At 35.6% G+C, this 13,749-nt stretch overlaps 1 protein-coding gene and 1 non-coding gene across 3 annotated transcripts in view; both read right to left on the bottom strand.

The window, feature by feature from the left end:
- The window catches only part of PRMT3 (protein arginine methyltransferase 3), a 133,169-nt gene that overhangs the window by 64,938 nt on the left and 54,482 nt on the right, over positions 1-13,749 (bottom strand). The window lies entirely within an intron of this gene.
- TRNAG-UCC (transfer RNA glycine (anticodon UCC)) lies at positions 4,480-4,552 on the bottom strand. The gene has a single exon. It is a non-coding gene; the product is annotated as a tRNA-Gly (tRNA).

The raw sequence follows: 13,749 nt of genomic DNA, 5'->3' as shown, positions 1-13,749 counted from the left end.
CAACAGTGACAATAACAATGGTATTCTATATCATAGTGCTGTTGCGAGACCTAAATATGTTAATAAATGTAAAAGGGTTTACAGCAGTAAATCAACTTATCAGTTTAACTAAAAAAAATGAGTACTTAAAAAATTATATTTGTAAAGGCTACTGAGATTTTTAAAATTATGTTTAATACATTAGAGAACGAAGGTTTACCAGATTCTTCAGAATCATATAGTATTTACTTAGTGAATGGTCCTTTATTAAAAATCCTTGACTCAGAACTAAAATTCCTCTTCTTTTTTCCCCAGGAGTCACTTTTTTCCAGACTATCCAAGACTATGTATATGTGTGTGCATACAAAAAATAAAAAGACCCTTCTTTAAAATCCTTGAAATCTCTTTGAAATTCATAAACAAAATTTTAAGCCCAATCAAAATAATCTGATCAAGTTGGCCAAATTAGTGCCAATTCAAACTTCAAGGTTCTCAGATTTTTTTCCCCTGGGTTAAAAATGTCAATTTTTCTTAATCCTCTGAAGTTTGGTATTTATACTTAATTTCCTATATGTCTACTTTCATTCAAAATAAAAAATATCAATAAACCGTTTTCCACATACCGCAGAATGATTACCCAGAATCCTGATCAAACAATATCAGAAAGCGCTTCTGAGGTTCTAACTATTTAAACAACGTAATTTTCACATCAGAGAAATCAGTACTAGTGAGGTTAAGTGACTTATTTTAGGATATGTAACTGGAAAAATAACTCTGGACAATCTTCAGATCCTATCATAAACACTGGCTTTAAGATTCAATTCCAAATGCTGCTAACCAAACTCAACCTGAGATAGCGGGCAAGCAAACAAAGGAAGGATAATCATCCCTTGAAGCACGAACATCCTTTCCTAGATGCCACGCCTTTATGTCACAATTTTTAGAGCGAGCCACCATTATTAGGTGGGAGAATTTCTGAAAGCAAATGATCAAATGTTTTTGTTGATACATGTAAAGGATTTAGCACAGTGCCTGGCACAGAGTTAACACATAAAACCTATTAAAGACTATATCACACAACTCTATTTTGGCAGAAGTCATAGGGGGTCTGCTACTATGGGATAGAACTGGGCTAAAATGGTAGAAGCAGGTTTCCTTCTTTCCCCATTCCCTTCCCTGCCTTTTTCTCTCTTCATTGGTGTATAACTTTAAACAATACTTTAAATCTACTTAACTTTGGTGTTTTTAATAATTTTGTTTGTTTTGGTTGTGCTAGATGTCCACTGCTGCACTTTTCCCTCGTTACAGCAAGCAGGGTCCACTCTAGCTGTGGTGCACGGTCTCACTGTGGTGGCTCTGTTACAGAGCAGGGGCTCGGGGGCGGGGCGGGGGTGGGGGTCGCTTCAGTAGTTTCAGATCCCAGGCTCTAGAGCACAGGCTCAAGAGGTGTGGCAAATGGGCCTAACTGCTCTGTGGCATGTGGGATCTTCCCAAACAGGGATCAAACCTCTCTCCAGCACGGGCAGGCGAGCTCCTCACCACTGAGCCACCAGGGAAGACCCTATATCAATTTCTGATAATACCTTTCTTCATTTCTGTAGCAAGATATTTGAATGGACATGAACTTGGGCAAACTCCAGGAGATGGTGAGGGACAGGGAAGCCTGGCTTGCTGCAGTCCATGGGGTCACAAAGAATCGGATTACAACTTGTCAACTGAACAACAGTAAGATATTTCTAGTATAAGTATACGACAAGGGCTCTATTCTGTCAGAGTACTTTTCTAAACTTTATGGTAAAGATCAACTGAACTAGCAAATCAGTAGAACAGCATTTCTTCAAAATAACAATGGATTACACATATTCATATTTAGCCCATCTACTAAATATGCCACATTATTATTATTATGGTCTAATTTTACAGCTAGTGGGCTCTTAGTTCCCCTATCAGGGATCAATCTTAGGCCCTGGCAGTGAAAACGCTGAGTCCTAATCACTGGCATACGTGCATGCTCAGCTGGGTTTGGCTCTTTGCAAACCCATGGACTGTTTAGTCCACAAGGCTCCTCAGGACATGAGATTATACTGGCAAGAATATTGGACTGGGTTCCCATTTCCTCCTCCAGGGGAATCTGCCTGACCCAGAGACTGAACCTGTGTCTCCTGCACTGGCAGGCGGATTCTTTACCACTGAGCCACCTGGGAAGCCCCTCTAACCACTGGACCACCAGGGAAAACTCAAGCCACATTATTTAATACTTGATGAAGACTGACAATTTTACTAGTCATTTATTTCACTTCGTATCTGGCTATCTGTTCAACTACTACCTCCTCAAAAAGGATTTTCTGGATTCTCCATATTAAATATCTTCTTTCCCCACCAAACTCCACCTCTTTATTCTGCTTTGTACTCTTATCATGGCACTTTAACAAGAACTGGTTATTTTAAAAAGCTGTTTTGCTTTCTAAAATTAATTTTCAAATGTTAATAGTGGTAAATATCATCATAGTAATATTATGTGGCCTTTATGGAATATCTTATTAAATTCATCCCTAAAGCACATGTTATTATTTTCATTCAGTTGACAAGGAAAATAAGGCTTAGAAATGTTAAATAACCTAAAATCATGAGACTTAAAAAATACAGCTCACAGTTAAAGAAACAGTTGAACAAGTCAAAATGTGAATCCTGGTCCATCTGACTATAGAGGCCAAGTTCTGAGTATCTATTCTATGTTGCTTCTTATTGATTTACCTGAGTAAAAACAAGACTTGGTATTCATATTATATTACGGAGCTTCCCAGGTGGCTCAGTGGTAAAGAATCCCCCTGCCAATACAGGAGATGCAGGTTTGATCCCTAGGTCAGGAAGATCCCCTGGAGAAGGAAATGGCAACAGTGTCCAGTATTCTTGCCTGGAAAATCCCATGGACATAGCAGCTCAGTGGGCTACAGTCCATGGAGTGGCAAAGAGTCAGACATGACTTACCACACACATTTGTATTATATTATGTTTGTAATTAAGGACTCAAGCGTTCTGAAATAAAAAATACCCAGCACATATTAAACAAGATTAGATTTACAACAGGTACCTGATTGATAATATTTCAGAGTGAAAGCTTAGTTGGCAAGTGGCTGTTAGCCAGCATTCACTGTGAAAAATATTACTTTAGAAAATCTATGAATATATGTAGAAACAAAACTTAATTACTTGTGAGATAAATTAAAATGTCTAGTTAAGTATATTAGCAGATGAAAAGATTCATATACGGACTGCTCACAGTTATTGTCCTTTCTCTCAACTTTCCACTTTGCTAAACTTCATTTTACTATAGGCTCCCTACGTGACAGAATGGGCTTTAATTTCCTGGGAATTGTCCTTGGTTCTGAACCAAGTCATTTATTACTGATATCACAAGGCTTTGCTCCAAATGCCCTGCTTGTCTGCAGTGTGATTCAGACTGTAATTTCACAGGCTGCTGCCTTACCTGTAGGGGTGCCATCTGGAAGAGAATTATACTCTGTACTTTCTCCCATGATGCTCATGGAGTACTCTTCTTCCCAAATTGACATTCATTTTTTAAAATTAAAATTTGCATTTACACTTCAAAAATTAATTACTACAAAAGGAACACACTGGATCAAATCTGGAACTAAAAGAGCCATTAACATTATTCATTGAAATGAATAATGGAACCTTATTTTTAAATGCCTGTTCATGATATCTATTCTTGGAATAGACAAAACTAACGATAAAAAGAAAGTTGTGATATCTTCAGAATAAGGTGCTTCTCCTGACTTTTTTTTTTTTTCAGTTCAAATAACTGAATTACTGATACACTCTTAGGCAGAATTAGCTAGTTAAAAAACTGAGGCTAGGGGAAAGCAAAAATAAAACAAAAAGCTAATCTGTAGAAAGTCTAGTGACAAACAGGCAATAATATGGATTTAAAGATAAAAATAAAAGATTATTTCAAAAACTAAACAAGCCTATAAAATCTAATCCCAAATTCTTTTTCATATTCTTTTCCATTACAGATTACAAGATACTGAATATAGCTCCTTGTGTTATGGACTTCCGAGGTTGCTCAGTGGTAAAGAATACTCCTGTCAATGCTGCAGATGCAGGTTCAATCTCTGGGTCTGGAAGACCCCTGGAGGAGAAAATGAACCCATTCCAGGATTCTTGCCTGGAAAATCCCATGGCAGATGAGCCTGGCGGGCTAGTCTATAGGGCTGCAAAAGTCTGACGCGACTGGGCGTGTACATGCGCATATCTTGCATTATACAGGAGGTCCCGGTGGTGTATCTATTTTATATACAGCAGTGTGTATATGTCAACCCCTTTCCCGTCTGGTAACCATAAGTTTGTTTTCTATATCTATGAGTCACTTCTGTTTTGTAAATAAGTTCACTTGCCCCATTTCTTTTTATTATTTTTTTATTTTTTTAATATTTTAATTTATTTTTTGGCCTTGCTACGTGGCATATGGGATCTTAGTTCCCTGACCAGGAATTGAACCCACATCCCCTGCGTTGGAAGCACAGAGTCTTAACCACTCAACCACCAGGGAAGTCCCCGCCCCATTTCTTTTAGACTGCACATATAAATAGTATCATGATGAGCTGTCTTTACCTGACTTACTTCAGTTACTATGATAATCTCTAGGTTCATCCATGCTGCTGCAAATAGCATTATTATTTTATTCTTTTTAATGGCTAATATCCCATTATGTGTATACACACATACACACACACACACAGTTTTTTCTTTTTCCATTTATCTGTCAATGGACATTTAGGTTGCTTCCATGACTTGGCTATTATAAATAGTGCTGCTATAAACATTGGGGTACATGTATCTTTTCAAATTAGAATTTTCTCCAGATTTATAAGCCCAAGAGTGGCATAGCTGGATCGTATGGTAACTCTATTTTTAGTTTACTAAGGAATTTTCATACTTTTCTCCATAGGGGCTGCACCAATTTCATTCCCACCAACAGTGTAGTAGGGTTCCTTTTTCTCCATACCTTCTCCAGTATTTTTATTTGTAGACTTTCTGATAATGGCCATTCTGATTGGTGTGAGGTGTACTTCACTGTAGTTATGATTTTCATTTCTCTAATAATTAGTAATACTGAGCATTTTTTCATGTGCCTGCTGGCCACTTGTATGCCTTCTTTGGAGAAAGATATATGTGAATTTCTGAAACAATATTCCCAATTCCCCACAGTGATTGAAAAAAATTGTTAATTATAACTGGATATTCTACTTATAAAAATAAAACAATTACTTGCTAACTCTTTTATTAAAGAGAATTATTGACATATTAAGTTACATTTATATAACAGAGTAGTCATACAATATTCATAAATTATAGATATTTGAGACTACAGGAAAGATGAACTCTATTAACAGCATGGATTCAAGGCTTGAAGAACAAGATCACATTCTGTTTCCTGCAAAAATGCATTTTAGGAGCTACTGATCCTCTGAGTTCAACATATATACCAGAAGAAAAAAAACAGACCATCTAGTTAGATGCATCAGTAAGCTAGTTGTCACCTTGAGAGTCATTTGCTAAAGCTATTATAAAGTGAATAAACTGGGAAACAGGAGATAAAGCCTATCGTCCAGCCCAAGTGAGGAATAGGAAAGGAAATGATCCTAAATAACAAAACAGAGACAACCAAATATATCTGCAGAGTAAATATAAACTTAAAATCTCATCTGCTGCCACCTTGCCCCCTCCCTGCCAACCCAGTTTAGAACCATGGTCAAATACGTCATCTCCCCACCCCAACACCATTTCCAGTAATTCTTAACATAAGCTAGTCCTCTTGTTAATTCACCACGCTAAATTACAATGTCCAGGTGGCAGGAAAAACTTCAATCATTTAAAAGTAATTCTGCAAAATACTTTGTTGGTAAGACTGAAAAAACAGGAATTCTCATACTACTGTTGGCAAGAAAGCAGAATGGTAAGATAAGTGCTATGAAGAATTTGGTAAAAATTGTTAATACTGTATATGCATTAAGTCTTTGACCCATCAATCCCACCTCCAGGAACATGAAATAAAATGAATAATGTATAAGAATATGCAATACATTTTTATTTGTAATAGCAAAAGAATAATAGAATTTTCATGAATGTTAGTTATTTATATTACATTTATCTAGACAATGGAATATTATCCAGCCATAGAAAAGAATGAGGAGTATTTCTCTACAATGATACAGAACGATGGTCAAGATATAATTTAAAATTTTTAATTTTACACAAAGCATAGAACAATACACAGAGTATGTTAACTCTCCATAACACAAGGGTAAAAATGTAAATATATACATATCTAATATTTTAAAAATAAGCCAAAAGCTAAAAAGGAAACAAAAATTTATCTATTAACTAAGGGATAGAAGAATGGAATCACTGAACTTTTCTGTAATTAAAACATAAATTTAAACTAAAAAGAGAAAAAAGCAATTCTTCCAAACTGAGGAGAAAGAAAACAAATACATCTGAAGGTATGTCAAGTTGGTTACATAACCAAAGGAAACTCATTACTTCAAATAACTGTGTGTGTATGCTCAGTTGTGTCTGACTCTTTGTGACTCCACGGACTGTACTCGGCCAGGCTCCTCTGTACAAGAAATTTTCCAGGCAAGAATACTGGAGCAGGTTGCCATTTTCTACTCCAGGGATTGAACCCATGTCTCTTGCATCTCCTGCACTGGCAGGCAGATTCTTTACCACTGCATCACCTGGAAAGTCCCCCTCAAGTAACTTTAAAACACAGTATTTAGACTATGTATTTCTCATGAGATATATATTCTAGGACAAAAGAAAATATAAGGAAATCATAAGTGAAGTTATAAAACTTCATTTACAAATTTTGTTACTAGTAAAATTCATATAAAATTTTTGAAACTATTATATAGATATATGATAGAACAAATAAGCAATTATTATTCTAAGAATCAAGATTTTTCTACGAAGAGATACAGTATAAAATCAAAGAATTAAAAATTCCATAATCTTAAATTGGAAATATCAGTGTAAATTCAAGGCTTTTTTTAATATTAAAAAAATAAAGAGACACATGCACCCCAATGTTTATCGCAGCACTGTTTATCATAGCCAGGACATGGAAGCAACCTAGATGTCCATCAGCAGATGAATGGATAAGAAAGCTGTGGTATATTACTCAACCATTAAAAATACATTTGAATCAGTTCTAATGAGATGGATGAAACTGGAGCCGATTATACAGAGTGAAGTAAGCCAGAAAGAAAAACACCAATACAGTATACTAACACATATATATGGAATTTAGAAAGATGGTAATGATAACCCTGTATGCGAGACAGCAAAAGAGACACAGATGTATAGAATGGACTTTTGGACTCTGAGGGAGAGGGAGAGGGTGGGATGATTTGGGAAAATGGCATTGAAACATGTATACTATCATGTAAGAAACGAATCACCAGTCTATGTTCGATACAGGATACAGGATGCTTGGGGCTGGTGCATGGGTATGATCCAGAGAGATGATATGGGGTGGGAGGTGGGAGTGGGGTTCAGGATTGGTAACTCATGTACACCCGTGGCGGATTCATGTCAATGTATGCCAAAACCAATACAGTATTGTAAAGTAAAATAAAGTAAAAATAAAAATTTAATTTTAAAAAAATAGCTATATCTGTCTACTAAGAATAACATACAACCAATGACAGTCCAGTAGTAATGAGCACTCCTAGATCCCAGACTGTGATCTCTAGATACTATTTCCCAGTGAAAGAATCAGGATTCTTTGGTTCCTTCCAAGTTTAGGCAGTATAAAGTGACTGTAAAGAGTTTTATACCAGCAGAAAGTATAATCTGAAATACAAACATACATTTTTTCTTTTCATCATTATACTGAGGATAACTAGAAATTGTTAAAGGGATCTAAGAGGTTAATTCAAATGCTTATCATTAGCTAAACATGGGCCAATTCAAAAATCAAAATAATAATTACAATGATTCAAAACACATCAAATATGAGTTCATAATGACACTACAAAAAAAAAAAACCCTCCAAAAATTTCTTTAGAAAATGCTGCAGAACAATTCATTATTCTAAAAATGTTACATAGAAAATATCCAGCATTTATTGCCCTTTCAACTATAAACTATAGTTCATAACCAAGTATTTGATGAAAGTACTTAGTAACAAAGAACAAATGATAGAATACCACAATTTTGCAATTTCTAATGAAATAATGAATCTAAGAGATCATTTTCAATGAATTCTAAAATCTTTAAGTCAAACACTGATAGGGAAATTTTTTTCCTGTTTTGAATTCCAACTAAGATCCTGAGAACAGAAAAAGGGAGGAAAGGAAGGAGAGAGTGTTCCACCATGACAATCCCACTAAAGCCACATGGAGTAGAGTAAAACGTTGTGATGGGGAAAGTGGTTACTTCTGAGTACTAAATCTGTGACTAGTTTGTATGATTCAGTTTTAGAAGAACTGAAAAATTAAAACAAACAAATCCAATTTAAAAATGGGCAGAAGACCTGAATAGATATTTTTCCAAATAAGACATAAAGATGGCTAACAAGCACATGAAAAGATGTTCAATGTTGCTAATTATTAGAGAAATGCAAATCAAAACCACAATGAAATAAATATCACTCACATCTGTTACAATGGCTATCATCAAAAAGTCTACAAATAACAAATGCTGAAGAGGATGTGAAGAAAAGGGAACCCTTCTACACTGTTGCTGAGAATGTACATTGGTGCAGCCATTATACAAAACAGACTGGAGGTTCCTTAAATCACAAACAGAACTACCATAAGATCCAGCAATTCCACTCCCGGGTGTATATCCAGAAAAAAACAGAAACACTAAATGAACAGGATACATATACCCCAATGTTCATAGCAGCACTATTTGTAATACTTCAGACATAGATTTTGAAGGACAGGGAAGCCTGGAGTGCTGCAGTGCATAGGGTTGCAAATATCAGACATGACTTAGAGACTGAACAATAAGACACAAAAGCAATTCAAGTGCCCAGCACTAGATGACTGGCCTAGGAAGATGTGAAACACACACACACGAATATTACTCAGCCATAAAAAATAGTGAAACACTGCCATTTGCAGCAACATGAACAGACCTAGAGAATTTTATGCTTAGTGAAATGTCAGAGAAAGACAAATGCTATATAATATCATCTATCCGTGGAACCTAAAAAATAGCACAAATGAATGTATATGCACAACAGAAATAGACTCACAAACTTGCGATCACCAAAGAGAGAAAAAGGAGAAGGGACAAATTAGGGGTACAGACTAACCGATACAAATTGTGAAGTGTTAGTCACTGTCAAGTCTGACTCTTTGTGACCCCATGGACTGTAGCCCGCCAGGTTCCTCTGTCCACAGAGTTGTCCAGGCAAGAATACTGGAGTGGGTTGCCATTTCCTTCTGGGTATCTTCCTGAACCAGGGATCGAACTCAGGTCTCCTGCATTGGCAGGCAAATTCTCTACCATATGAGCCACCAGATACATAAGCAACAAGGAAATGCTATATATCAGATGAATTATACCCATTATCTTATAATAACCTGTAATGGAATATAATCTGCAAAAATCACGAATCACCATGCTGAAAGTAACACAATATTGTAAATAACACACATATTGTAAATAGCACCATACTGTAAATCAAACTATCCTTCAATTAAAAATAAAAATCTAGAAGAGGATATAAAAAACAGATGAGTTTAACCGACTGTGAAAAATAACTTCAGAAAAAACCAGGTGGAAAATTATCCAGAGTGCAGTTCAGAAAGCCAAAACATTAGAAAATATGAAAGAGGTGAAGGGGCATGGAAAATGGAGAAGTCTAATAAATATACAATGGTAATTTTAGAAAGATTTACTAAAACAAGATACAAAAAACTCAAACCATAAAGTTTGATAAATTTGATACACAAAATTAAGAACGTCTATTCATCAAATTACACCAAAAAAAAGAGAAAAATGACAAGCCACAAACTGCCAACAAATATAATTGATAGAGAATAATGTATCTGTCAAGACAAGCTAGGTTACTCTGCACTAACAAACACCCAAATAACCAACTAAAACCAAAATAGACTTCTTTCCGATATGACAGATTGACAAGAAACATTGCTTATTATAATCACTCAGGGATCAGGGAAGTCACAGGGCCATATCTAACTTCACAGGAGACAGAAAGAAACATTCTATTATGAGCCTCAAAATAAAGAGAAGCAAAAGACAGAGTAGGCCAAGTAACAGTGTGATAATTGTAATAGATAAGAAACTCTTTCAGAAAATAAAAAGACAAAAGTCACAAACAGAATGATAAGCAAAAGAAATGAACAGAAATTTTATAGAAGACAATGCTGAAATGAGCTATAAGCTCATTTAAACCTGTTGTAGTTTTGATTTCCATTTATCTAATAATGAGCAATCTTGAGCATCTTTTCATGTGTTTATCAGCCATCTGGATGTCTTCTTTAGAGAAATGTCTGTTGAGGTCTTCTGCCCATTTTTTGATTGGGTTGTTTGTTTTTCTGATACTGAACTACATGAGCTGCTTATATATTTTGGAGATTAATCCTCTGTCAACTGCTTCATTTGCAATTATATCCTCCCATTCTGAGGGGTGCCTTTTTATCTTGTTTTTTGCCTTCCTTTGCTGCAATTTTTTTTAAGAAGTAAAACTCTTTGCAGATGACATGATACTATACAGAGAAAACCCTAAAGATACTATCAGAAAATTACTAGAGCTAATCAGTGAATACAGTAAAGTCCCAGGATACAAAATCAGTACACAAAAATCCTTTGCATTCCTAGACACTAACAATGAAAACTCAGAAAGAGAAATTAAGGAAATCAACCCACTCACCACTGCAACAACCAAAAAAAGACACCTAGAAGAGCTGGACTATAAAGAAAGCTGAGTGCCGAAGAATTGATCTTTCTGAACTGTGGTGTTGAAGACTCTTGAGAGTCCCTTGGACAGCAAGGAGATCCTAAAGGAAATCAGTCCTGAATATTCACTGGAAAGACTGATGCTGAAGCTGAAGCTCCAATGCTTTGGCCACCTGATGCAAATGACTGACTCCTTGGAAAAGACCCTGATGCTGGGAAAGACTGAAAGTGGAAGAAGGGGACGACAGAGAATAAGATTGTTGGATGGCATCACCAACTTGATGGACATGAGTTTGAGTAAGCTCCGGGAACTGGTGGTGGACAGGGAAGCCCGGAGTACTGCAGTCCATAGGGTTGCAGAGAGTCAGACACAACTGAGTGGCTGAACTGAACTGAGGAATAAACCTATCTATGGAGACATAAGAGCTGTATACAGAAAACTATAAGACATGAATGAACAGGTAGAGAGACATACGATGTTCTTGGATTGAAAGAATCGATATTGTGAAAATGACTACTACCCAAACCAATCTACAGATTCAATGCAATCCCTATCAAATTACAATGGCATTTTTTCACAGAGCTAGAACAAAAATTTACCAATTTGTATGGAAATGCAAAAGACCACAAACATCCAGAGCAACCTTGAGAAAGAAGAATCAAGTTGGTTTTCGTGACTTCAGACTATACTACAAAGCTACAGTCATCAGGAGAGTACGGTACTGGCACAAAACAAAATACAGACCAATGGAACAAGATAGAAAGCCCAGAGATAAATTCACATACCTAGGCACAACCTGTCTTTGACAAAGGAGGATATATTAAGAATAAGAATATATTATAAGATATATAATAAGAATATGTTAAGACAATGGAAAAAACATAGTCTCTTCAATAAGTACTGCTGGGAAAACTGGACAACTACGTGTAAAAGAATTAAATTAGAACATTTCCTAACACCATACACAAAGATAAACTCAAAATGGATTGAAGACCTAAAGGTAAGACCAGAAACTATAAAACTATTAGAGAGAAACATAAACAGAACACTCTTGGACATAAATCACAACAAGATCCTCTATGACCCACCTCCTAAGGTAATGAAAATCATGGCTTCTTTAACTTGTCCCTCGAAGTACTAAGAATAGCACAAGAGAATGAACTGAAATTCCAAGGAATTAGGGAGTACTTAACTAAAATCAGCTCTGTAAGGGCTCAAAAAAGTATGAAAGGTAGGTGTTTTAAGAGGCTGTGAGAATTTTGTATTTCGCTCCACAAAAATGATGATGATGCCCCCCCTTGAAGCTTCATAAAGATATAATTTGTCATTTCTCAATCACATGATTAGAGGTTTTCTAAATCCATGTTGTGAAGCACTGGAGCAAGATTATTTATTATAAACTGGTGGAATTTATATGATTACTCATGGCATGTGAATCAAATATCTGTCCCAGGATAATCCTTAAGTAGAACCACTTCATATTAATTATTATAATAATTATGACTAAGCCAACTCAGTTACATGAAACAGAGCTTGTAATGAACACCCATCTGCTTGCAAATGTAAACTGTTAAATTTTAGGAGCTTACTTTCATTCCCTGGCAAAGGTAAACAGTATTATTGAAAAAAAATTTTTTTAAATTGTTATACAATTTTAGAGTTTGAAATCAAAATTAACAAAAACTTCCTGTTCTCTGGCTAATATACTGAAAAATTTTTGTAAGGACAGTTGATTCATACTCCTGAGTAACTTATGCCCTTTACCTTCATAATTAAAATAATTTACAACTTATTGAGCAAAATGATTTTTTTTTAAAGTAATGCATACAGGACTTAAGCACAAGTAGAATGCAACATGGCACAGGGAATTATGGAGAGCCAAAAACAAATAAACCCAATCCAATCAATCATATATGAGCACAGAATCTCTTGGTAACTGCCACTTCCAGAACTCTGATGAAAGAGATACAAAACATCTAAAATATATTTCAAAAGCAAAAACTTTATCCACAATACATAAGTGTTTCAATATAAACACTTTGTTTAAAGGACTAAATATTTTCACTTACATTTGGTCTCAAGCCCCAAAGGGTTAAATTTCTCCTATAGCTTTCAAGATTATTAAAACAGCCTCCTCTCTAGAGTAACAAATAAAATGGCTGCAGAGTGTGATCTAAATTTTAATCTAAACAAATATTAAATAAAGGAGAGGCTGGGAAGCGATTAAGAATGCAAGTAAGAACATAGGTAAAGATTATAAAACTGAAATAACTGAACATAAGAGGCCTAGTCTTAATTATATTTTTACTGTTTTCATTTTATTCTTAATTCAGAATAAAGAAAAAAATTTAAGAAAAAAAATACTTACAAACCACAATTTCTGATTCAGTGTTCAAGTACTGTAACTATTTCTGTTAATATTTAAAATACTAAAAAAAAAAGCCTACTGAATGTATATTTTGTACTTTACCTGAAATAATCATGTAATATTAGTATGCTGCTGCTAAGTCACTTCAGTCGTGTCCGACTCTGTGCGATCCCATAGACCGCAGCCCCCAGGCTCTCCCGTCCCTGGGATTCTCCAGGCAAGAACACTGGAGTGGGTTGCCATTTCCTTCTCCAATGCATGCAAGTGAAAAGGGAAAGGGAAGTCGCTCAGTCGTGTCCGACTCTTCGTGACCCCATGGACTGCAGCCTTCCAGGCTCCTCCACCCATGGGATTTTCCAGGCCAGAGCTTCTAATTTATTTACAGAGCAGCAAACTGATAATTATTTTTGAAATATACATATAATACATTTTAATATGA

The sequence above is a fragment of the Capricornis sumatraensis genome, chromosome 8 (assembly GCF_032405125.1).
Source record: "Capricornis sumatraensis isolate serow.1 chromosome 8, serow.2, whole genome shotgun sequence".
NCBI classification, from domain to species: domain Eukaryota; kingdom Metazoa; phylum Chordata; class Mammalia; order Artiodactyla; family Bovidae; genus Capricornis; species Capricornis sumatraensis.
The sequence above is the reverse complement of the archived record's forward strand: the minus strand, read 5'-3'. Positions and strand labels throughout refer to the sequence as shown.